Source organism: Anguilla rostrata, chromosome 4 (assembly GCF_018555375.3).
Source record: "Anguilla rostrata isolate EN2019 chromosome 4, ASM1855537v3, whole genome shotgun sequence".
NCBI lineage: Eukaryota > Metazoa > Chordata > Actinopteri > Anguilliformes > Anguillidae > Anguilla > Anguilla rostrata.
This window is the reverse complement of record NC_057936.1, coordinates 40,136,187-40,152,656: the sequence shown is the minus strand read 5'-3', so window position 1 is coordinate 40,152,656 and position 16,470 is coordinate 40,136,187. Positions and strand designations below refer to the sequence as shown.

General features: G+C 42.3%; 1 protein-coding gene across 4 annotated transcripts in view; it reads left to right on the top strand.

The window, feature by feature from the left end:
- The first annotated feature begins 4,517 nt into the window (after window positions 1-4,517).
- LOC135253393 (phospholipase D1-like) overlaps window positions 4,518-16,470 on the top strand; it is a 64,284-nt gene continuing 52,331 nt past the window's right edge. Inside the window, exons 1-2 of one of the 4 annotated variants that reach the window (XM_064332642.1) lie at window positions 4,518-4,708; window positions 4,824-4,953. The gene's annotated coding sequence lies outside the window, so the exon portion shown is untranslated. Of the gene's footprint in view, window positions 4,709-4,823; window positions 4,954-5,643; window positions 5,845-15,473; window positions 15,594-16,470 lie in introns of those variants that run through there. The other 3 variants (XM_064332638.1, XM_064332641.1, XM_064332640.1) reach the window with 3 other exon arrangements.

The following is a 16,470-nucleotide window of genomic DNA, read 5'->3' as shown; positions in this document are numbered from 1 at the left end:
AAACTGTTAGAAACAAGTTCCCAGCAGGTTACTCTGGAGTTATATTCAGATCCACTTTCCCTGAATTAGCTATTTTGTGACATGCAACAAGTGTCATTAACAGGTGCTCTGCAAGGGAAGATATATGAGGAACAAATCAAATCGGAACTGAAGAAACCTATCTTCTGTTGTCCACAAGGACCATTGCATTGTGGTATTCCCTTTCTTGCTGGAAGCTTTCCTTTTATACCCTTGGTGGATTGGAGGAAAAACGAGGGGTTGAGAGAATGTAATTTCTCCCATCCTTGTCATAAATTGTCATCAAATGCCACTTGCTGTAGTTGCCAAATTTCATCCTGGCATTTTGGGTATTCCTCCCTTGAAACAAGGAAAGGGAATATCAGGAAGAACGCATAAATCTTGGATTCGAACACACGCTGGATTACAGGCAATGTTTCAAACTTGGCTAATGGATCAGTGGAGTCTAGGTCAACAAAAATGTGATGTAACACTGACAAAGCGCCCTCTGGTGGTCCAAATACCGGACCGGACCGGTAATACCGCATTTTACCACTAGGCGTCGCACGTGACTCAGCCGCTCCCGAGTGGAACATAATGAGAGCCCATGAATGAGAGTGCAGGGGCTTTACCGTTGTCAAGCAAAATTCTGGTTGGTAGTTCTACTTAGACCGTTGTTATGCAAAAACTCTGGTCGGTAATTCTATTTGCATCGTTATTAAGCAAAAACCTCTGGTGGACAAGAGGAGGGAGTAGAGCAGCATTCCCAAGACAGCAATAAACAGCTTCAGGAGAATGCAGGTGAATTAATGCTGGTTCAGCCTCTAGGCCAGCATGGCAGGCCTCCAGGGACTAACGCAATTTCCTAATTGCATATAAACTGAAAACAGAAAATGTTTGCTGCAGCTGGCAAGTTAATAGATTAAAACTGCAATTGAACAGATGACACTGAACAATCAAATAATCTCATCACAAATCAAGGTATATTACTATGGTATATTCATTATAATTTAAACACTTTTTTTATTAAGAAGTGAATAAAATATATTTTAGCAGACACAGTAGAATTTCACTAACAGGCCATGGCATGGGTGACTTTATACAGTAATGCTGATTTCAGTGTAGCTGATCAATGGGAGGTGGGGGTTAAAGTTGCCACACATACTTGTACATGACTGTTTTGTGGTCCTGACTGAACAATGTAAAGTCTGGTCCAAGTAATTGATGGGAGAAATTTACCGCTAGTCTGTAAAGAATCTGTGTGTCTGTGACTCCCCTGTCCCCGTTCCCCGTCCCCCGTCCGACAGCTCCCGGTGTTGTTCGTGATTACACATCCAGCTGTGCATGAAGTCTGGATTTGACTAATTCTAAATCTGGCAACCCTGGAGGGGGGTGGTCTACTGTGAAAGCACTGGCTGGTAATGCAAGTGTCCTCTACCAAATAGAAAGCAAGCTGTGCTCTTACAACGAAGGCTGTGAAGAGGGAAGTAGATCTTATGGGATTCTGCTCTTTATTACTTGTAGGAGCAGTACCAACATATACCTGTCCTCTAGTCTCTGAGCCATGTATACCACATGATGTGCCAACTCTACAATATTCAACAGCATTCAGTCCTGACCAGCATGGATTCCACCGTACAGCTGTCACACTCCCATCTTTCTGAAAGCGGTTGTTGTTGCACACGTTATGGGTCGGAAAGCCCTCACACCAGGACCAGCCCATGGGGAGTGCGTCAGGACTCTGCTGTAGCCCCTGCTGTCAGGCAGCCGTCAGTTTCTACAGGTGGAGTGCCTTGGCTGATTGTTGCTGCTATTGCCTATGCTGTCACACCTGGACCTGCGTGTCAGTGGGCATGACATATGAGATAAACTTACAAATAGCACAGCAGTGTAGCACTAGGGGTACCAGGTTTGTTTCCCAGATGATTACGTACCCTTGAGCAAGGAACTTATCCTGAACTTGGTTCAGTATACGTCCAGATTTATAAAATGGATTGTTTCGATTCTGGATGCAGATTGGCTGAGACAGCATTCTACAGTAATTGTAAAATTGATACAGTAACAGTTAATAAAACAGCCTCTGATTGTAAACGGCATCACTCCACGCACAAACCGTTACTTACAAATAATATTGCAGAATAAATAATATTGTCATCAATAAATTGTTTCTATATGTTGCAACTGTTGTATAAAAGCAATATAGCACTCGAGTTGTGCTTAACAACACCCCTGTAACCGTGACTGTATTCACGATGAAGCAAAGCCTCTTGTGTCATATTGCTTAAGTATAAACTGATACTGTAGTCTAAAAAAATGTCTTAAACGCAAACACTCTGCACACCCTTTCATATCTTTGTTCCATACCCTGCAGTTATATGCACTCCTAAGCAGGAGTCTATGAAGAAGTTCAACTCAGCAAACTGGGAAAAAATACTAAGAGTACTTTGCTAATAGATCCACATTCTATAAATGAGAAAGATAATCTCAGATAAAACACAAACCTGATTTAAATGGTAATATTATGATAATTTTAACTGAATGGGCCTCATTTTAGACATGCTTTCATATGAAGTACCATTAAGTTCATACATGATGTGAGGCCAAAGGTGGGGCTATGATGTCCCAGCCTTTGTTACCTGACCTGCAGTCTCCCAGATAATGTGCCATCACTGACACACTGCATATTGATTATCATCTCTGACTGATGATATCAGGCAGCACTTATGCGTTGGTCAGAATAAGAGTGTCGCATAGCCACTAAGTCGTGAATGATTCTTTAATCAAATGAATAGCAGAAACATCTAGTCAATATCATTACCTTAAAAATGGCTGAATTTTTCCAACACCACTCACTGTTAAATAGAGCAATGCTTTTTCTGCTGTTAAATAATTATATCATAGAGAATCACTTGTATTTGTACATATTGTACACTTTTCATTGGTAAACAGCAGTTTTGTTTGCACAGTAAGTAATTCTGGAGAAGGTATGACTCATGTTTACACTGAGTACAGTGAGGATAGGCTACTTTCTACTGCCAGTATTTCCTAGTTACACTTGTTACACCATTAAAAATGAACATGCTAAAAACAGGCGCACAAATTTCAGAGAAGACTTCATTAAGTGAAGCTTTCACTCTTATTATAACGGGTAGAAAGGAATGGCCTTAAATATGTACTGTGTTCTCCATAATTTTTGGGACAATTTTAGACTTAAGTCTGCAACCCATAGACATCACCAGAAGTTGAGGATCTTTGTTGGTGATGTTCTGCCAGGCCTGTGCTGCAACCATCTTCGATTTCTGTTTCTTTCTGGGGTGTTTTGCCTTCAGTCTTGTCTTCAGCAAATTTTTTATTTTTTACTTTTATTTAACATTTATTTACCCAGGATAGGTTCCCTGAGCACGGATGCTCTTTTACAGCAACGCCCTGCTTCACACTCATACACATTCACACTTGGGAGCTGCCCAGTACAACCACAATCCTCTATTGTTGGCCGCTAAGCAGCTCCACTGTCAGGAGAGAACATTTTTTTAGTCAATTAAATCAGGGGATGATTAGGTGATTTTTGCAAGAGCCAACTAATGTTTTCCCCGCATAAGTTGTTTTTTTGTTGAAACCAAACGAATGTTCAACTGGATTCAGGACAGGTGATTCACTTGACCAGTCAAGAACATTTCACTTTTTGGCCCATTTGGGGGTCATTGTCCTGCTCCAAGGTCAAGCACTGTTCAATGGATCTGAGAAGAAAAAAAATGCTTCTGTACACTTCAGAATTCATCCTGTTGCTGCCATCAGAAGTCACATCATCAAAGACAGTGTTCTTGATCTGTTCGACAGTTGAAATTGATTTTTTATTCACAAATAAAAGTATTTTAGGTCATCCACTACAGTGGTGTTCCATGGTCTATCAGGTCTTCATCCGAGCTCACTAATACATTCTTGCTTCCTACCAACGTATCCGGCAGTACATTATAACACACCCAATGTTTTGGCCACGTCTCTGATCAATTAATTCTGATTTTTCAGCCTCATGGAGGCCTGCTTTACTGGCATTGACGCTTATTTGGTGCACATGTACAGAGATAAAAGCAACAGACTCCAAATGCAAAATCCACACTTAGAATCAACTCTAAACCTTTTGTTAGCTTACTTTTGTTTGAACTAATGATGCCAAGACATACAGCTGAGCAGCCAATTGTCCGGTTAGTTCTGGACAATAAAATGAAGAGACTATATATAAAAATGGCTGTAAATCCCACAAGGGTAAATACCCTCAAATTAAAGCTGGCAATCCAGCTCTAATCTCATATTCATAGTTTTCTAGCACAAACCAATGTGCGGCAGTACAGAGCCAAAACAACTAAAATTGTGTCACTGCAACATTTTGCATGTTGCAACATATTTTCACTGCAACATGTTTTTGTCGTCAAAGGCACCTTGTAGCATAGGCTATTACGCCTTGTCAAATAAAAAAAAAAAAACTTTTTCTCTCGGGTCTCAGGAGGTCAGTGTTGCTCTCAAGAAAGGTGAAAAACAATGACATCCTGGTGGTTAAGACAGTCACTTCAGACACCTACTGGTGTTCATAGTGAACGCTTAATCCATGACACGTCCGACCGGCTGAACTGGAGTAAAACAGCTTTATCACGTTCCTCTGCGAACACCGGGCATGATCGAAGTTAAAGAGCTGAATTGTGGGAATCGACGGAACGTAGGTTTACATGCTTCGTTTTTTTGCTGTCAATATTATGAAGATGACCAGATTTACCTTCTGAGTATAGCCTATTTCGACGTGTGTAATGTGTTGTCCGATATATCAATTCCAGTTGGGCGGGTCCACCCGAACGCGCAGTGAGGAAGCTGATGACCGGACTTGCTGTTCATACAGAGCCTGAACTTCACTGGTCCGCGCGTTTCCGGAGGTTGGTCTCGAAGAGCATCGTATTCTCCAGCAAGGTATTCTACACAATAACTTTAAAAAAAATATATAACTATCTATTAGCAAACGCCTTAATGAAATAGTGCAAATAGCATGTTAGAAAAGTGTCTCACGGCTTTTTGGATATGACAGCTAAATGAAAGCTAAATACTCGTTTTCTTTAAAGGTTTCACATTCGACACGATGGAACTGCTCAGTGGTTACAGCCTATTACTGAACGTAGATACGCTTTTAAAGCATATGCTTCAAAACATAATATGTGACTTTGGCCAAAAGGGATCTGCTGGCTTTATAAACATAATTATATCTGACTCGCTATATAGCAATAGCAGTTACTGTCTTGTCGAGCAGCGCCTACGTTTGCATACTGTACACACGAGTGATACATCGGTTTTATCTAACAGAAAAGCACGTGAAGAAATCTGGAGCAGTCCAGATTGCAACTGTATCAGAATATAGAGTAGTAAACGCCGGTTTGTGATCACGCTTACTAGAAATTGCACTGCTGCATCGCATTATATCTCTGCATCGGTTGTATCCTACTGCAGATTTCATTTTCCCGGTCTGTATAACTTTTTATAAGTATTACGCGCTTCATTCTTCAGTGGTTTCATTTGATTAGAAATCGCACACGTTGCTGTGACGAGGCGATAAAAACGTGTGTAAAGGTGTGGCTTGTAAGAGTTCTTAGCGTGGCTACGTGGCTTGCAGTGGTTTAGTCTGCAGCGGTGAGAGTAACTTCACCTATATGTCAGTCCCAGTCAGTCAAAGTTTTTGACATCTGATAACCTTATGGCGCTTCTCCATTGACCGGCACGGCACGGTGCAGGACGGCAGGCATTCGTATCCTACCCGTGTCGTGTTGCCTGTTGCGATTCTCCATTGGGCTACACAACAGACCCGTGAAGGTAGGAGGAGTCATGGGAGTAGTAAAGCGGAGTAAAGCGTCCTACATGTGTAATAATTAACTCTTGTATGTATTTCTATACTCTGTACTCTGTACTCTCGTATGTTTCCTTGTATAGGGATGGGACGATATGAAAACAATTTTGACCCTCCACCACGTTTATCAATGTTCCAACACTCTCGTCATTACTGTTAGTGACAGCTCCAGTTCTGTAAAAACCGAAAACGATTTTAATCAGGACTAGTATTTCACATGCACTGGCGAGAATTGTTTAGTTTATGTACGAAACTCTGCATTTTTGCAATAAACAAGTCAATTCAATGCGCGGCGGTGCGGTCAACCACAGGGCAAATCCAAAACACTTTTAGATTTTCTTTTTAAATGACTGGGCCTGGCAGCTTGATTCTTTGCTGCCTTTGATGGATCAATAATGAGGGATTAGCTAAAGGGCTCAGACCACAACGTATCGTTAAGCACACGTGTTGTATGGCTCCACCATGCCAGTCTGCTGGATCGGGAGAATGAGCAGCATTGCCTGTGATTTGTACTTCATCATTAAAGGAGTAAAGTTTGAAATGTCATAACGCGAAGAAAACTGACATGTTTGCAGGGACAGCCTAGTGTTGCACAGTGGGACGACAGGTAATGTCATTGTACATCTATAAGATCATTCAAGACGTTTATTTATTCCCATTACCAATGACTAACACCCTGCTATCATGAATCACAATTATGAATCACAATCATGTGGTCTCATGACATTGTGAAACTTTTTGTTTCTTGTCCATATCCATATAACTGTATGGTGTGTCTGTCCTAGATGTTTGAAGATGACACTGGCAGAGCAGTTATTGAAAATTGACTCAAAATCTAGAGGTTGCAGGTCCAAGACCTAGGTGGGGATAAACTTCTGTATTAAGTTTAGCACTGGTGGCCATCTTAAATATTCAGCAGTATAAATGTGTATTATGCAAAATATAGATATTTTATGAGTCTGTGTGGGTGTGTTTGTTAAGCAGATAGCAGAAATAGCAACAGCAACAAAAATCTTAAAGGGTAGATTTTGAGAATGGATCTAATTGTGGAAAACAATGACATGGAATGTAAGGAATTAAAATGGCTGCAATCCAAGATGCTGTGATTAAAGTAACAGTTGAAATTCACAGAGGGAGGTGTGACTTCAGCACACCCTACCAGATAGGGTAGTGCCCTGTAAATAATGCAGACCTTTTTAAATTCAATTTAAGTGTCTACCACTGACTTCCATGGGGTTTACAGTGTGTTCCCACTGGTCAGAACTCAGAAGTTAAAAGTATGAAATACATATTCTGTAGACCATCGACTAACCAGGTGGTGAGCTCCACATTCTTTGCAATGAAAGTTGTATTGCTGTGCCCTTGAATCTTTATATATCTATATCTATATAAACTATCCTTTACTTTGCATCTCATGATTAGACATGAAAGGGCAAGACAATAATAGCAAGACAGTGTATGTTTTACCCTAAAGCATGTCTCTTTATTTCTTTATGAATTTTCATAAAAATGTATTTATTCACTTGGTAATTTCCAAGTTAACAATCAAAGTTAATACACAGATGCTTTTCAGCTCAGGATGCCTTTTGGGTGTAATCTTTACCTTGCTTTTCTGAGCTGGATTTTCCCAGCAGTGCATGCTTTTTAGTGCTCCTAACTGCTGTTCTTAAAAAACTGTGGAAGTACTGGAAGAAATTGCAATAAGTAAGCCTAATTATACTGGCTTACATTTGTTGCACAAAGTTGAGGGCAAAATGCTGTAGCATAAGTGATGTAAGAACTAATAACTGTTTTTGAATGTATGCCAGTTCTAGATATTGAAGAGCATCAAACCCAGTCATATTTTTTGGACGGATGTCAGATGCCCGAAAGATACTGCTCACACTTGAAGCCACTATGTTTGGAAGTGAAACCGGAAAAGCCACTCAACAGAGTGGGAGAGGGAGAGAGAGAGCCCATTGTTGATTTATGCAATGGTCATGTATATTTTATTAGTATGGCATGCCTATCAGTTGGATATGGAGTGATTTTAGAGGACTCTCCCTGGCTCTGTAAAGAGTGGATGGGTACAGTCACTAGGTAAACAAGGGAGGGATATGATTGGCTTTGTGGGCTGGTTAGTGGCTGCTGTGTAGTTGCTCCAGTTCTGATTAAAGGTTCTAGATAAATAAATGACAGTAATTTCCTTTATACAGCCCTTTTCAAACAGGGCTTTTGAGGTACATTTTTTCCACATCCAAATTTCAAAAACATCAAAAGAAAAAACGTTACCCTTGATGTGTTCTACTAGTTATCCTCGGCGTGTTCTGTTATTTATCCTCAGCATGGCTCTGCTAGTTATCCTGGACATGTTTTGCTAGTTATCCTCAACATGTTTTGCTAGTTATTCTCGACATGTTCCACCCATTATCCTTATCCTTATCCTTATCTCCCAAAGCTTGAATGAATTGGTGCCTCATAGCAAACCTTTCTCTGGCAGTCAGAGGCATTGTGCAGAACACAGTGGCCTTACTGGCATCTCTGTGATCTGCCGGGCTTCCAGATCAAGCCAGACATGCAGTGATACCAGACTTTTAACTTTGTGGACAGGTGTGTGGCGTAGTGGCTGCGGTGCAGAAGGCTCGCAATCCAGTGTGGGATTTGCGACTGTAATGATTGCCTGCTTTCCTTACCTCGATCATATGCCTATGCAAAATAATCTTTCTGCACAGGCCAGTGGCTGCTCACAATGTGACAGGGCTGTCTGCAGAGCGCTGGAATGTGTAATATAATGAAATGTCATTTTAACCCTATGACCCCTGAACCAATTTGCCCCTGGAGCATTGGTGGTTTAAAAAATAACAGTGGTTCCCCTCTCCTGCTGTCTAGCCTGTAGGTACTGCAGTTTCCCAGTGAACTGTCCTCTCCATGCTCTCGGCTCCAATTGTAGGCAGTTGGAAAACACGTAGGACATATTCAGCGAAGGGGTGCATACGTATGAAATAAGTGCTAGCTTGCCAATCTGTAATAACCAGAAGCCTATTTGTTTTTTATCTGCTGGCTTTTTAATAAGATCATTCATTTTGTGGTGAGATGTTATTTTTATTTAAAGTTATTTAGAGCATCATGATGACTACCCAGCCTGTACAATGTCTTTGTACGCGGAAAACCACAATCTGCTGCCTTTCCAGTTTGGCTACCACATGTATGTGGCAACAGGGCTGCTAGGCATGCGCCGCTTCCACATTGTTGTCATGACATTGCAGTTTCAAAGACATGCTAGCCCTGCTTACTTCTTACAGGCGGTCAAAGCGATAACATCTGTCTTTTTCTGTCAATGCTAATCTGGTTAAGGCAGTTTGTTGTTGCTTTTTCCCAGGATGCCTGTTGGAAGCCTATTTTTTAAATTAAATTTGCTTAGTAAGACAGTCAGTCTGTTCTTCCTCATCATTTTAATCAGCGTTACATTCAAATTAGAAATGCAGTTCTGAAATTCAGCTTTGTGATTGTTTTGAGTTAAAACTGTAAACATGCCAAATTTGAACTTTGGCGATAAGGCCGTGTATGCTATCTAAAGGAGGAAGTTGGTCTTGTGGTTTCACCCATTTAACAGGAAATGCATGCAGCACCATTATGCATGAAAAGCGGCGCCCTCTGTGTACAGTATGTGCACGGGTTTGTGTGAGTGGGGAGAGTGATAGGGGTCCAGCAAGGTCGTAAGCATGTATTGAACATCGGGGGGGGGGACTTATATTCCAAAAAATATTTTTTCTATTGAAAGACATTCAGCTCACAACTAGCTTTTCTGTATTATGGTAGCCATAGCGACTACTGGTTCAATATTTGGACAGTAAACATAGTTTCAACAGGACGGAGGGAGCCTAGTGGTGATTACAGCTCTGCTCTATACTATCTATCCAGAAATAAAGTAGCATGTCAGCTACATTAACCTGAGAAGTATTTGTATCTATGTAACAAATCTATGTAATATGAAGACAAGTATAGATATTTAGTCAATGGTTCAGTGAATTGTTTATTTACATATCTACAGTATGTAAAAAAATGATCATTAACAAACTGACTTGTCAAAATAACAAAGAGAGTCAAATCCCCTCAGCTCTGTCCCCTTTTGAAATTCATCATAGTGATATGGTGTCATGCCCAATTGAGAGTCTGATGATGTAATTCAAGGATCACAGTCTTTGTAGAAAGCTGAGTAAATTTAAAAGACTTTCCAAAGCATTGATTCCAGTTTCATTTGGTCTTAGTTACCTTCATGGTTAAGTGACAGTCGTGTAATTTTGGCTGACTATCCCTTTAATTTTCAAAAGTTGATCCTTTCTCACTCACCTCACTTGTTCTTCTTCCCTGTTAACATCCCCCCAGTACGTTCTCTCTCTCTTTTCCCAGAACACACCAGAGCAAACATGACAGTATATCAGAAAAGTTGCACTTGCTGTTAATACGTATAAGTTGGCCGAAAAGAGGATTAGACTATTGCCATTGTATTCTGTTCTGTCATGATATTCCTGTACTCTCTCTCCCTCTCTGTGCCCTGCACCCACCAGAACAAACATGATAGTCAGTAAACTAGTATCTGCTGATACACATATCGTGGCCAACATGAATGATTACATGAGGGTCAGACTATTATACCATTGTATCCTCCTGTTGTACCTCAAATGCGGAGCAAATCTGAAGACAATAGCCCATAGAGCGTATGTGGGAACTGGAGAGGGAAGGAGGGGCCGGGTGGTGAAGCCTTGGAAGTAACGGGAAACAGCCTATACTGCATGTTGAGCCTATACTGTTAAACCACAGTGATTTAACTACCACACCAACACAAAATCAAATAAACAAACACCTTCACCTTTCCCCCTCACGGGTTCTGGGCGAAAACTATAAACAAAAACAGCAACCTAAAATAACAAAGACAAAAGAAAGTAAAATGGAGTGACAGCTTTTAAGCTCGCCGCTCTTACCTGGCCAACTTTTCAGCTGACCAGCCTTGCTGTTTTCAGCTTTTTTTTTTTCCTTGTGCTCAGACAAACAAAACTTGCTCTCTTGGTGTGTTTCCCGGTGATGGCCCCGAGCTGTGGAGAGAAACACAGCTTTAAGCACCCGGACTGATTCGTTTATATGACCCTGGTGCATGTGCTCTCTCCACCAGTTGCTACAGCTGAGACCAGTCTGGTTCCGTGGTGGACCGAACGCGACACACTGGTATCAATATTATCATGTTGCTATTCAAAAATATATTTGTAGCAGTTTGTGATCTGAATGCTAAAACAAGGAGATATACTATCTCTGCACTACATATCTCTGCACTACATGACCAAAAGAATGTGGACACCCCTACTAATTAGTGGGTTTGGCTACTTATGCCACACCCATCGCTAACAGGTGCATAAAAACAAATATACGGCCATGGACAAACATTGGCTGTAGAATGGGTTGTACTGAAGAGCTCAGTGAATTTCAACGTGGCACTGTCATAGGATGCCATCTTTCCAACAAGTCAGTTCATTCAATTTCTGCCCTGATAGAGCGGCCCTGGTCAACTAGTGCTGTTATTGTGAAGTGAAACTGTCTTGGAGCAACAGCAGCTCAGCCGTGAAGTGGTAGGCAACACAACCTCACAGAATGGGACCGCCAAGTGCTGAAGTGTGTAAAAATCATCTGTCCTCAGTTGCAACACTCACTACCGAGTTCCAAACTGCCTCTGGAAGCAACGCCAGCACAAGAACTGCTTGTCAGGAGCTTCATGAATTGGGTTTTCATGGCCAAGCAGCTGTACACAATGCTACAGTCATATTATAGAGAATTGTGTGCTTCCAACTTTGTGGCTACAGTTTGGGGAAGGCCCCTTCCTATTTCAGCCTGAGAATGCCCCTGTGCACAAAGCGAGATTCATAAAGAAATGGTTTGCCGAGTCTGATGTGGAAGAAACCATGCTGGCGAGGCCATGTTCAGCTTGGTGGGGCAGCATGGTACAGACAACAGACCATCGCCAGGTTCCAGATGGTATCCTGCTGGAGCAGAAACTGGTTCCATCTTAGATTGGTGTCTGGAATTTGCCCCTGGGCTGTACAGCTGTAACTGTACTTATTTTCTACCACTTTTTCCATTACTCTCAAATGACTTATTTTCATGTGCTTTTCCAAGAAAAAGTCAATTGCTGCTTGCATTCCTTTTCGTGATCCCTGTGTGTGTGTGTATGTGTCAGTCAGACGGAGACTGAGTGAGTGAGTGAGAGAGAGAGAGAGAGATTATGAATAAATCGAGTTCTGGTCACAGCTGCATAAAACAAAAGATTTATTCAGATTCGCTACCAGTACTGGATGTCTCCGTCATTTTACTTTATAAAAGGCTGCTTTGTGAATATGCCAGAACTGGCCTGTAATTAATTTGTGTGCCCATGGGCTTGGCAGATTTAACATGATACCTTTGAGCATTTTTGATCCAATTGAATGCCCCAACATGAAGGGGTGTTTGTCACATCTGCTGTTTACATGCTATGCACCACTTCAACCACAGGGGGGCAAAAGTGTTTCATTGTTATTATTTTAATTAATAATCTACTTCTTTTAATCTAGACTTTACCATAAAACTTGGAAAATGTTTAACACTAGAAGTTTGTCAAGTAATATAGGTCTGTGCATTTATTTCCCAACCACAGTGAAGTTTTTCAGTAACTGAAGCTTGGGGTGACTAACTGTTTTATATTTTTTGCACTCCAATCCAAATATTTCCTTTCAAATATATATGATATATTCCTCCTCTTAATTGTTTTCAACAATCATACTGTCATTGCAGTTCATACAGCTTTACACTGATGTACATCCTGTAAGAATCTTTACTTTTAAGAGTCACATTATTTCCTAACTCCTACATTAATTCTATTGGAGTTATCACACCCATAGGATATGCCCAAAAGAAAGTGCTTGCCCCTGTTTTAAAGGTCGCGGTCTGTGGCAGAACTGCAGAGTTGCTGTTCTCAGAATTCCTGCACTGACTGTGTGAGTCAGTTAAAATATGGCACTGTCAGTGTTCAAAACACATACATATTAATGTAATACCAGTACACTATGACACATTTTATAGGGGAGTCTTTATTAATATTGATTATTCCGTTGGTTCAATACAGTGCTTGCACCTTAGACAATATTTTTATTGATAAGCTTATAGGAAAAAATGGATGATGATGGATTTTTAACCCTTTATGTCAATTTGACAATGTAAGTAGCTAAATGGAAACCTGTTTGTCTTCCAAATGGATGTCTGTTTTAATCATCTTTAAGACAAATGTTTGCCACCTTTGATCTATTGTTTAATGGCCCTTCAGTCCAGGAATGTCCTTAACAGAAACCCATGGAAAAACTCTGCTTCACCCCCAGAATGATCAAGTTCTGTGATCATAATGCTTTTACAACGTGAAAGTAGAACTGACAGTCTTCACCCTTTTGAGCTGAAATAGTCAAATTAAAGAAAAGCCTTTGTTCATTAAAAGTGTTATATAGCAAATATAATATTATAGCAAAATATAAAGCAAATGTATATGCATGGCTTTGGTTTTTATTTTGCTTTTCTGCACCTGAGAATTGTGCTCTTTCTTGTCTGCCAGAGTGTAGTGTTTTGTGCAATCAACCAACCACTAAGATGAAGCAAGACCCGCCCACCTCCCTGGTCAGACTGACAACTACCCCCACCTAATGTAATTTGGTAGGGGAAGCACTATGTGCATACAGTACATTGCAGTTCTCACTAAGACCTTTGAACTGTTCTTGTAGGGGTTGCCTTGGAATACAATCTGGTCTTTTAGTCATGTGATACATCACAAGGTCATAAAGAGTATGAATGCTGTTGGATTTTCCTGTTTATGTGTTTCTTGTGCTGCCCCGCAAGAGCAGGGACATATTTAAAATGAGATTATCCTCTGTGTGTATCTGTATCCTTTCGGTGTGGAAGTTTACTGTGGTGTGGCTTAATCCGAGCTCTGCGGTAGTGCACTCTGTTACCCCTACCCTAAAAGCATGCTGGGTCCCCCCTGTCTTTATTCAGGACAGGGGGAGGCAGACGGAGCCACCGTCTGTCCGTCTGTGTGCGCTTCTGTGGGTGTCCTTTTTCCTTGGGTTTGATCTGCGTAGCTGTTTTTCCCCTCTTTCCTGTGAACGACTGTGGGATGTCTGAACTCGTGTCACTCTTTGAACCTCTCTATAGCTCAAAGGAAGGTGCCTCAAAGTGCAGTGAATTGTGACCTCACCGTTTGCCTTTATGGTTACCGGCCTCACCGTCTCAGCATATCCTTTATATAATTTCCCCGGTTTTTCCCTGCCCATTTTATTAACAACAACCTTTTACGACGGTAAATCTCAGAATCTGCCCGTCTTTGGGGTGAGATATAAAGCCCCCAGGTGGAAAATAGAAAAATGAATGATTTATTGGCTGTGGAGTTTACCAGTGAATTGTTTGTTTTTAGTGCACAGCTGCAAGGCACACAGATAACGCATCTTTCTTCCACGGTGTCCGTCACAGCTCAGGCGGTTAATCCACTCTGACGCGGCCGTCACGCGGCACCGATCTCTGACATTCACAAGCCCTTCCACCCCATCTCCTGCTGGAACGGGACATTCCAAACACTGCTGTTTCTCCCTCTGAAGAGACCTGTTGGAACTCTAGAAATTTGAGGCAGCAGAAAATAAAGAAAATGCCTTTTGGCTTTCATTAGCTTAATGTAGTAGTTTAGAAATACGGCAGTCTTGTGAAAGGTTGCATTAGATCCCATTTTAAGGAGGAGAGAACTGCAGAGCACCTCCAGATATCAGTTAATCACACAGAGTACCTGTGTCATCTGCAATCACCTCTCAGCCAAGACATATGAAGTAAACCTGACACTTCAGTGATAAAATTGAATGTTGGTTGTCCTGTGCAACTAGCTGGCTGGGTCAAGCCACCCCCCCCCCCCCCCTCCCTCAAGTTCCCCTACATCTGGCCCAGCGACACACACGCACGCCCACGCATATATACATGCACATACACACGCATACGCAGCATACATACACGCACGCGCATGCACACATGCACTCACACATGTGCACAAGCACAGTTGCATGCATGCATGCACGCACACATGGACACATACAAGCACACACACATATACAATCTGATGCACATGCACACACATACACACATGCGCACACACACGCAACCAGGAACATACTCACATATACACACACGCATATATACACACATACGCACGCACAGCATACAGACACACACGTGCACACACACAGAGGGCTGAAAGGAGAACTTGAGACGCAGGAGAGAGTAGAAAGGAGTAGAAAGATGAGTGGGGGAGAGAGAAAGAGAGTGTGGGGAAGTTTGGAAAGAGATGGAAAAAACTTTTACAGGAGACTGGATCCCAGTGTGATTTTGTACACCCCCTGCGCGACCACTCTGTGGAGGACATGTGAAGCTGTCTCCACCCCTGTCAGCAGCTGATTGGCCCTGGTGAAATGACTGACAGGGCATGCTGAAAGAGACACCTGCCCCCCTTTTGTTTTGGCCCGCCTACTTGTGATCTGGTCCCCTCCTGCTGGCCACTTCCCTTTTGTGTGAGCACAGCCAGACAGTTGGGAACAGAGCCCTCAGTGGAGCGTCCTGTTGTTCAGGGAAACGCAGCACTCCTGAGTGGAAGAGGGGCACCATGAGGGCTGCAGGTCTGCTGGGGGGGCAGGTCAGTGTAGCCGCTGTTAGCCTCTGTCATTTCTCCAGGGAGGGTGTCCTGAGAGAGACACAGGGAGAGAGATAGAGAGAGTGCATGCATGCAGGTGTGTCTCTGTGTGTGTGTGTGTGTCTGTGTGTGTGTGTGTGTGTGTGTGTCTGTCTGTCTGTGTATGTGTGTGTGTTGGAGGATCAGAGATGTTGGAGGCTGTAGGGAAGGCAGTATTTGCCTATTGGCAGTACTGTGCTCCTCAGGCATCTTTATTTCTACACTTTGTGAATCTCTGTATTTCTGAGAGACAGAGACAGAGTGAGAGACAGCCTGAGAGAGACAGTGAGAGAGAGAGAGAGAGAGACAGTGAGAAATAGAGAGAGACATGGAGAGAGAGTACCTCTGAGAAAGTGAACTTCAGTGCTTCTCTCTGCTACCCTTTGGGTGTACAGTGAGACTCAAAGTTGAAAGTTGAGACTCGTCCCAACTTTGATTTCCAGCGCGTCCCAGTTGGCAGTGGAGCCATGCAGAGGCCTGGGCTAGGCTCTCTGCAGCTAGCTGGGTTGTGGTTGTGGTTGCGGTCGCATTATCTGCGTGGCGTGCCCCCCTGTGGTTGACTCTTCATCCACAGGAGAGAGCGGTCACCGCGCACGACCGCCTCGCAGGATGCACCAACGCTGCGCGGAAGGAGGGCCGTCCATGCACTTCACTGCCTTCGACTTCCGCCACTTTTATGTAATTCTCTGCGCATTGCCCCTTTGTGCTTAACAACCGGTTTCTGTTCTGTTTTTTTAGATATAATTCTTAACTATAATATAGTGTACTTTGTGGAGGTGAAAATGAATACCCACATGGCCAAGGCTTTATGGTAGATATTTCATCATGAGCATGTGTGCAG